Source organism: Patagioenas fasciata, chromosome 3 (genome assembly GCF_037038585.1).
Source record: "Patagioenas fasciata isolate bPatFas1 chromosome 3, bPatFas1.hap1, whole genome shotgun sequence".
Classification (NCBI taxonomy): domain Eukaryota; kingdom Metazoa; phylum Chordata; class Aves; order Columbiformes; family Columbidae; genus Patagioenas; species Patagioenas fasciata.
In genome coordinates this window covers 27,463,220-27,473,490 of record NC_092522.1, presented here as the reverse complement: position 1 = coordinate 27,473,490, position 10,271 = coordinate 27,463,220, and positions in this window count along the sequence as shown.

Here is a 10,271-nt window from a genome sequence, read left to right as displayed (position 1 = left end):
TTTGCAGTAAATCTAGTTTCAGCTACTAACAAGAAGATCTACTGATAAAAGCCAAAAAATTGAACTAACATATGATTGCTGAATGTTCCGAAAGACCAGTCCTGTGAAATGCAGTTAATAATTAATACCACATGGCAAAGGAAAATGGACAGTAGGACTCTGCGTCTTTATAAATTTTTTCGGTATGATCAGCTAAAATCAAATCTAATAGTGACAGCAAGGAATCATGGATTTGCATCTCTACTGGTGAAGATGTTCTGAAGGTGAAAGATTAGAAAGTCCTTCAAAGTACTGGGCAACAGCATAGGGAGGCAGAGGAGCCTCCCATGGTAAGAGAAGTGACTGTAGAGGAAACAGTAGTTTTTCTCCACAAAGCTCCCAGTGGAATAGCTTTTTGAGGAAAGGTTGATTTAACCACATTCATGCTGGAAAGCGTGTTAAGTAAGTTCAGTGAGAGATAAGGACATGGCATAGGAAATGTGTCAGGACATACAGAGGGAAAGGGTGCTGCTAGAGGATGCAGCAGACCCAATCCAACAGCTGACTGCTGCCCAAATGGGCAGTCCCACTCCACCCAGAGGATTTAGCAGATTGAATCCACTCACCAAGGAGTCAAGCAAGTGCCAAAATTGAGTACAAGGGTATTGGCAAGAGTAGGATCGCCCATTCTAGACACAGTGACCAGTCTCAGTCTGCTTTGAGGAAATATATCCCAAGCTGTGTATTTACTTGATTCTTAAAGTCTCCTTCCAGGGCCAGGACTAGTGGCAGGTTTTGAACCAGTTACATAGACTGAGGCATGACTTTCTAGGACATTATGCTTCTTGGTGTCTTTCTCCTTCCCAGGAGCCAAGAGAGGAAGAGGGCCCAGAGAACTCTAAACCTACTAGCTAAGTCAAAGAGGGATCTTTAAATCAGCTACACCACTGATGGAAAAGGAGGCAGGACTCAGTGACGATACATTCTCCTTGGCTGTACTCAGCCCGCCTGTAGTTACACCCATCTCCTTGACAAGGTGCAGCACATGATGCCCAGGATCTTGACAGTTACATCTGAAAACAGAGGAAAAGGGACAGAGTGTAAGAGAAACAGGACATCACTAGATAGACAAAATACTAGGAAAATGCATTCCATTGGTTTTGTGAGAGGCAGAACTACTTTACCCCATTATCATTGCATTTTCATGACCATTCTAATGAATATGCACAAATGTCAGAGCAATTTTCATCAGGAGTATGCAAAAAAACGCAAACAATTTGGTACATCCACAGTCCAATTGACTCCTCTTTGAAATCTCTGAAGAAAGGTAAATCCTAATATCCCAGTTTCACTAAGGGAAGGGAAATTGTGTTATGTGCACCAATATGCTTATACTGATATAGCTGAAGACTGGGGAATGCACTGCTTTATTGTTATCAATATTGCTAAAACAGTGCAGTCTTTGCATATAGAGAAGGTTTAAATAGCAGGTAATGATCCCCTTGCACTTTGCATGTAATTTATATTAAATATGATATATGTATGTATTTTTAATCAAGCTCATTTGCTTAATACATATTTTATAAATCTCATAATTGAAATATTTTTTTTTCTCTCATAGAGTTGGTCTCAGAGCAATGAAAATCCATTGAGCTCAAGTGAGAGGTGCTAAATAGCTGGAGGTTCCTATAGCCTCAGTTAGACATCCGTAGTCTTAGACAGGGACTGGACATAGAAGTCTCATCCCATTAGGATACACTGCACAGGAGAGTGACAGCTGCATTCACAGGAAAAGCCTCAAGACCAATGAGGACACATTACTTGGCTTGGGCCCAAGCAACAGTGTTGGGGTTTAAATCCTCTCATTCAAGGACACCTTGACAAAAATCACATAACCATCTCTATTTATGCCTTTCAGCATTTGGATGTTTGGGATAAAGAGAAGTAATTACCATCATCTTCTACACACTTGATGTTAATTTATTATATAAATTTTACCAAGTAGCACTAAAAATACCAGCATTATATCAGCATAACGTGAGTGTAACACTATAAATGAGAACATGACTTCATATTACAGTCCAGTTTTGAGGGGCAAGATGACTCTTAATGCACCATCTTATTTACATATTTAAAACATGCCATTTACTTCCTAGCCACTAAAAAATATTTCAGAAGTCCTTCAAATATACATACCTTTTGTTGAAACTGATTTCCAGAAGAATTCAATGATTTTTTCAATTAACCTTCACAAATCATTCAAGAAGCAGTTGTCTACCAAAAACCCCACAACCATTTGTTTTAAACTTTTTAAAAACTTACTAAACATTAACTCAGTGATATAAATATGACTGATGTATACTCCATGGTTTGTATTTGAAGCATTTCACTGTACATCCAGCTTTTTGACACTTCTGTTGTCTACCTGAGAGGTTTTCAATGACTGAAATTATTTTCAGTTTTAAAGTTACTTTGAATTTTGAAATTTATCCAAATATCTCCATAGCAATTTAGTGTTTGTACAGCTGGAAAAACTACAAGTGTTTCAAAGCTCCATGCGTAAGTGACTGTATTTAGAAGAAAGCAAAATGTAATGACTTCAGCAGTCCAGTCTATAAATGAATCTTCTATGAATGACAAATGACTGGTGATATTCCTTCCTAATGTTAGAGATAATGGATTCTTCAAAGAATATAATTTAATATTATGTAAACTTTTTTGGGTACATTACAGCTTATAAACTTGTTCACGAAGCTCCATCCCAGCTGTAGCTCTGATCTCACCAGCCACCTTGTGAGTCCTGAACTTCTGTTGAGGCTTATTAACTTTTCAGGAGAGCTAGGAATGGCATCAGGGTTCAGAGGAAAAAGTGACAGCCTGATGGTTCTTTTACCTTTGACAGTTCCTTTTTTGTAGGCAGAGAGTAGATCACCTATACCACATCATTTCTATTCTGCTGGGAAATTTTTGTCTCTAACTGAAAAGGAGAAAAATAAGTGATTTCAGAACAGACATAAGTTACCATGATTATTTTTGTGACCAAAATACCTGTCTATTTAATGAAAATGCTTTAAAAGTTTCCAATGCCATCAAAATTTGTTGCTGGCTTTTAATCCTCTTTAATTCTTTTCATCCATTTGGGTTCTATATAAAACTTCCAACTTGCTTTTACCTAAAATCAAGATATGAGGCAACTTTAAGTTATTTTCTCCTCTTTTTTAGTGAATGCAAAGGACAAGAATGTTTTGGAACTACAAAAAGATTGATATTTATTTATGTTGGTGAAAGTACTAGGAACTACTGTAGTTTCTTTGAGGCCCAGGAAAACTAGTACCTCACTATCATAATGAGTAGAGCATTAGATTGCACCTCTAATGCTATTTGTTCTCTATGGGACAGACTAAGGCCACATCATTTTTATAATAGTTATGGCAAACACACTTTTAAATCATGTTTTTCCATCATGAAATGTATCCTTAAACTGCTTCACAAGTTGAAGGAAATACCCTAGAAATCCATTACAATTTAGCTTATTAAAAATAAAGTTCATCGTTAGAATTCAGCCATCTCAGTTTACTTAGCACAATAAGGCATTGTTTGCTGGGATATCCAAAAAATTAAATTTGAAACTGAAACAGTTATGACCTTCACAATTCAATATTACAAAAGTGTGTCTCATCTCTTTGCCTTATATTAGTAACCTGGCTGAAGTCTGCAAGAATGCTTACTCAGAAAGGCCGGGGAACATAAGATTGACATGAATATCTGTAGCAACTCTGAAGAAATTTTTATTTGGAAGTCGTGATCCAGGAAGATAACGGTTGAACTCTGAGTAGTCATACAACAGAAGTGGAATCTGGAAAAGTGTGAAGCTGACTCAGGCCTTCAAGGTGTTTGGGCGTAGCCCAGGGTATTGACTCAGGGCCTTCAGTGACTCAGACCAAGACAGCTCAGGTTACCCAGCTTAAATCTTGTTTCTCTTTTTTGTTTTCTCATTTCAACTGCTGAACTGAAATATTCAGTGTCAAGGCGAAATAATTTGTGTCATCTGGTAGATTTATTTCTCTCTTTTGACAGATTCACAGATTAGTGTGACTTAACCCCTGAGAGCCAAACTGTCCAGAGGACCAAAGCCAGCATCAGCTGCTGAGAGAAGTTCCAGCTTTCAGAGTCTAAGATTCCTTCCACCCACCATGTGCTGACTTATAGGAGACTTTGTGCCTCTTAGGATATTTTAAATGGGATCTTCAGAATTGTTCTCCTCTTCCTTGCTTCCAAGATGTTTTTGTGATACTTTACCCTATGTGAAGATTGTACTTAATTTGAGGGACAATTAAAGAATTAAAAAAAAGTCTTCCAAGGCTTCATTTCCAGGGGAAATGAGAAAAAACCTATGAGTGCAAAAAAATGCCAACAAAAAAATGCCCACAAAGCCAAAAAATAAACACACACACTCCCCACCTACAAAAATGCCCACAAACATACAAAAAAAATTAAAAAAAGACCAGAAATTAACAAGAAGAGGGAGAAACCAGAAATCTGTGAATTAAAATTTATTCCTGTTCTATAATGCTGAGGTGGAGCATGCTTCCACGGAGATGATTCATAATCTTTCCTGTGCATCTGTGTAAGGAAAGGATAACTAAAATTGCACCGGGGCAATGTGTTTGCTCCCCATAACCCATGCACTGTCATACACACCTCCCAGTGTCAGGCTTGGCCTCTCTTCCCTTTGCCTCTGAAGACAGACACTCCCCATTGCCAGCGCTCTTTCCTACTCGAATGAGATGCAATCTCCTTGTAGGCAAATAGAATAAAAAGGGAGCTGACAAGATACAGTGTCTTGCCTCCCCCCTGCTCCACTTCCCAACTCCCAGTCTTTACATTTTGAGCATTTTCTATGAAGGCTTTTGTGTAGAAAGTGCCTGCTGGTCTTTAGCATTCATGACCAATATGTCATTCTCTTACAATCAAGAACTGGGATTCTTCTCCCTGCCATGTAAAGCTCCCAATGGTGTCCACTGATACATCAGGGAAGCCTGAACTAAGCCACCAACAGCAACACATAAAATGAGAGCAGAAATAGCACGAGGAGCAGGGACTCGAGGGTGTTTGTTTCACGCGATGCCGTGAAGCTAAATACTCATGGCTATAAAAAGCATATGCGAAACAATACTAGTCTGATAAGTAGGACACATTTTTAGGAATTTAAATAGAGCACTGAGCATCACTGAAATCATCTGGAACCTGTTTGATATGTTAGTCCACAATGACGGGTGGACAGCAGCAATAGAAAACTTCAAAGATGCTGAAAACCTTCTTTTCGAAGCTGCCAAACTGAACGCTAGCTTTTTATTATAAAAACTACCCCCACTTTTCCTCCCCCCCAAAGTGGAGAGGGCTTATTTGACTGTATCACAGATTAATATGGAAATAAAATATTCATGGACAGGTTGTCAACATACTTTAGCCTGCATGTGGAGAACCTGCATGTAGTAATAACTCAGTCCATATTTTCTCAACCTTAACTTCTCTCTTGAGAAAGCCAAGAAGGGGAACAACTGATAGCAAGTCCTGTCATGAGTAGATCTGCCCTGTGGAAATTACTTTATTTGCATACTTACATTTCTTCTCTTCCTGACATACCTTAACTGAGTCAAATTTACTCCACATGACAACTTTGTTGTCACCAGATCAAACTGGAATAAGTTGAATCAGCAGACAAAAAATGACATATTTGCATCATCTAATATCAAATTCCAAAATGACATATATAGGACTGAAGTAACACTCTCATATATTACTTTTCCATTTGAACCTTGCTTTAAATGTTAAGTAAGTTGATGGTGTTTACCAGTACCCTAATTCATGAAGGGTGAATGTTAAGAGCTGTGGAATAAGCCTCAACTGAGAGACTACACGCATAAGGTATTTAAAACTCTTATTACATGAGAAACAGGCTCTTTTCTCTTTGTGCTTAGTGCATATAGAGAGCCTTTTCTGAGGGGTAATTTAGTCCACCTAAATTACGTTCCTTTGGAGAACAGTTCAAAGGAGGAGCCGAGCCACTGCTTGTGGTCCTGACTGACTCCAAGATTTATATCTTTCTTTCCTCATATGAATACTGATACATCAGAGGCATATCTTACTTAGATATAAGAAATGTTCTAAAACCTTACAGCTGTATGAGCTTTCCCTGTTCTCTGAAACAACTGCAAAACTCCAGTGCATTTCATATTGAAATGTTTACTACTGTAATAAATATTAAGTAGTTTTCAGCCAACTACCCCAGATCAAAATAGCAAGCATTTATGTTGACTTCAGACAGGACCAAAGCAATACTTAGATACATTCAACATTTTTGATTTCACAGTTGAGTAATTTAAGTAATTTGCATTAAAAGCTGTTAATATTGATAATTCAAAACAATTTATTTTGACTAGTTACAGGCCAGCTCTTCAACTAGGATGAGGACAACATAATGCTGCTATTCTCAACACACCATGTAAACTGTATCCCTTGGCTTTGAAGACTCCTACTGACTCAAATCATAGCTGAAGATGTAGCCCAGAATTTAAAATTCACTGAAAAACATTTAAGCCTTCGAACTTAATATTTGCTTGTGTTCATGCTATAAAGCTCAATGACTATAGTAGTCATGGAAAATTAACGCTGAAGGGGCACGGACTAATTTAGAATGAATTTGTTTTAAACATGGATGAAGACAATTCATTTGCCTGATTGCCTACAGAAATGAAGTTTTGGATGATGAAATTGAGGCCAGCTGTTGAGAGAATGGGAAACTCAGAAAAACCTGGAAGAATATGAGACTGAAGACAGGAGTCAGCAGTGACAAGAAAATGGTCCAATTTTTATAGGGAAAAAGTCAAGAAAGCAGACAATCTGGAGGTGAACTAACACAGCAATTCTTATGAAGAACTCTAAATTAACTTCTTAGGAATTTTCAGCATAGAAAGTGTGAATAAATTATTTTTTAAATCTAGTTTAAGTCTTTGCTTTATACCTACTTGGGAACCTTTCAAAATAGACCATCACAAAATATTTTCTGGGTGAAATTTGTTTTTTCTGTGTTCTTAGTTTGCTGCTGGAACCAGACCTATTCTGCTACTGTGCGGTCACCAGTCTGTCACAAAGACCAGTCTCAGCATCCACACTAAGAAGATGCCATTTGCATGTAGACTGTTCACATCATCACTTCTCTCTTAGAGCTAGGACTCTACTACACATGGATGGGTTCAGATCTGTCAGGCATCTTAAAAATGGGAGTTAACAGGCCAGATATCTGCAACAATAGGGACTGAGGAACTGAGCTTTACAATTTTGCAGTCTGCATCTACACAAGAGCCATCAAATCGGCTGTGGTCATTATGTGCTTCTAATCAAACCTCTTTGAAGCCAAGGTCACAGACAGTTAAGAGGAGAAAAAAGGTTAGGCAAAAGAGTAACAACTCAAACTACAGCAACTTTGCTTTTGAAAACCATCAAATACCACAGAGCTTTTAAAACAAAAGGAGGTGCAAATGCACTGTGCCTCAGCGTGGTCCCTTCCAGCTTGGCATAGAAAATATTAATACACAGGTTTAAGTCTGTTTCTCCCCAAACAGAAAGCTTGCAAGTGTCTATAACTTTGAGATAGGTGCTCAACTCAGTAAAATTTTAGTGAATGTATCTTTGAAAGAATACTCTTCCACCAACACACTCCAGAATCACTAGGCAGTTGCTTTACACTGTGACATCCCCATAGCACAAACAATTTGGCTGCAATTAAAGGAGAAAACACACAAAACTTTGGTTTGCAAGCCAACCTGAAAACACAAAGCCTGACTAATGTGTGAAACACTCTCTTAAATCCTTAACAGTGACTTAAGGAATAGAATAACAAAACAAAACTATGTGGAGGTTAATGCAGCTACCAGATGGGAGACTTAGAGAAATGTCTGCAGTTTGCAGCATGAGGAAATCTGAAGGCCAATATGTGCAGACATTATGGCAGATAAGGTAGTGGAAAGTAATCCTCACACTGAGATAATATAGCTTTTTCATATAATTATGATATTTGAAAAAATGTAGTAAATTCATTTGAAATATCAGCATTCAGTCAGCATAAGCTATAACATTAATAGGCTGAGTAAAGAGAATAAATAGTTTTATCCTATTTAATCATAAATTTGGTTTAATGACCTTTATCTGATTATATGAGCAGCCCAAGCAACAATATTAAATAAATAAATAGAATATTAAAAGATTGTTAGCAGATAAGCTGCTTGGAAATTTTCGAATTAAATGTATTTTGGGGGAGGGAGCGCTGTCATTTAACAGTATATACATTTTCAAAATTAAGATGACTGCACAGGTGCTCCAGCTGAGCCCCAAGCCTATTGCTGGGAAAAACCTCTCCTTGGCACCCTAGTGGAAACCAAAGGGTTTTTCAGGAGAGATGCTGGTTTGGCCCTTTGTCATGTAGAGTTAACTTTCTCTTTAGATAAAACCTGAAAAAGCCTCGTAACTAAAAGGTACCCTTTTTCTCTGTTGTACACAAATAATAGTAACTATATAGGTTTCTAATGTGCTTGACCTTGAGAATAATAGTACTTTTAAAAAATCTGACTTGTACTCTGAAGCTTGTATTAAATGCAGGGAACTAGTTTCTGTTCCTAGATGGACAGAGCAGAAATTTTTTTGCCATGTATGTCTGGTGGTGTGTGGTTTTTTGTTTGGTTGGTTTTTTAAAGCAAGATCAATTCCATAGTTTTGTTTCTAGCACTCTTGCAGAAAGCTCTGATAACATACAGAGCAGGCAAAAAGTTTAAATCAGTACTTCTGACAAAGACAGACCTTCAGCATAAGTCAAGGTGCCTGCTAACTTTCTAAACAGGCTTGATTAGTAAAATAAAAATAATATATTATAAAGACATTCTCAAATGCAGGTGTTATCCCAGAATGACACTGGTGGTATGATCAGGGCAGATAATGTTTTATCCTGGCTTATGAATATACTTGCATCTAGAGATCAAAATGAGAATTTTATCCCATTGGCAGGGATAGAATCTATTTTTTAATGGGAAAAGAAAGTTACAACATGAGGCCTATCTTTGTAAAAGATTTATATACATCAGATTCATAAGAAAAAAATATTGGAGGCAAATAAATAAGCCTTAAAATGGGTTAAAACCAATACTTTTGTGACTGACATTTTATCCTTGCAAGTTTCCCAAGTCTAAAATACTCTACAGGTGAGTCCTTTACCTTGAGATTTTCTCCAGCCCCTGAACTTGCATTTCCACTCTTGCAAAGCTACCTACTCAGGTCAAAGAGTGAAAGAGACTGCCTTCCTCACCAGCTGGAGACTCTCTACAAGAGCAGCACCACGAAGCACAGCTGAGAGGTCCCTGCTGGCAGAGCTTGGCTGGGAGTGCTCCAAAGCTGCTGTTCTATTGGAAGTGACCATCACCCCTACACCCCCATCCCCAGTGGAACGCTCATCTTACCCGGCACCCTAAAAGGGACTCAACTGAGGTTCATAATTTTCTAGATACATTTGCTTTTGGTCTTAAATTACATACTTAAGTCTGTAGAACAGAGTACATGACAGACACATGGTGTTTTGCTCAATATTTTTTCCTTTAATTTTACCAAAAGGTTTCTGCTAGTGAAAGAACAACTATATTGAAAATCCAACCTATACATAACTGTCTCACAAAATAAATTAGGTAAGAAGCAGAAAACATTCTGTATTTCATTATGTATTTAGTCTTGAAATATGTATCATATTAAATCTTGTCTGTGTTCGTATTTGCATAGAGTAATGAAAAAATTCTGAGATTCACAGAACAAGGTTTTCCCTTCCATACCTTTAAAGTCACCCAGACACTCCAGCCTCCTTCCTTGACTTTAATGAGAAACTTCTCTGAAACTTCTCATGCCCCAGTTGCCAGTCAAAAAGCCAAAGAAAGTAATTCTGAGCATCAAATTTTCTGACAGAGAAAACTGAAATTCAAGCTTCTCCCTCTTGCTGTTACCTTTCATGAAACTTGTCAGAACTGAATATTCCCAAGATTGTTATCCTCTCACTGCCAGTGCAGAATGGAATAGGACTCGGTTATAGAAGACAGTGGGGGAAACTGGTACCGCCTAGGCCTTACAGTTTAAGAAATCAGAGTTTCTTCCTTGCACAAACTGCAAGAACAGATGCTGAATGCTTTCTAGCCTCCTTTGCAGCCTACTGAATGTATTTGTTTGGGAAAATATAAATGACAAATTGACTTTTAGAT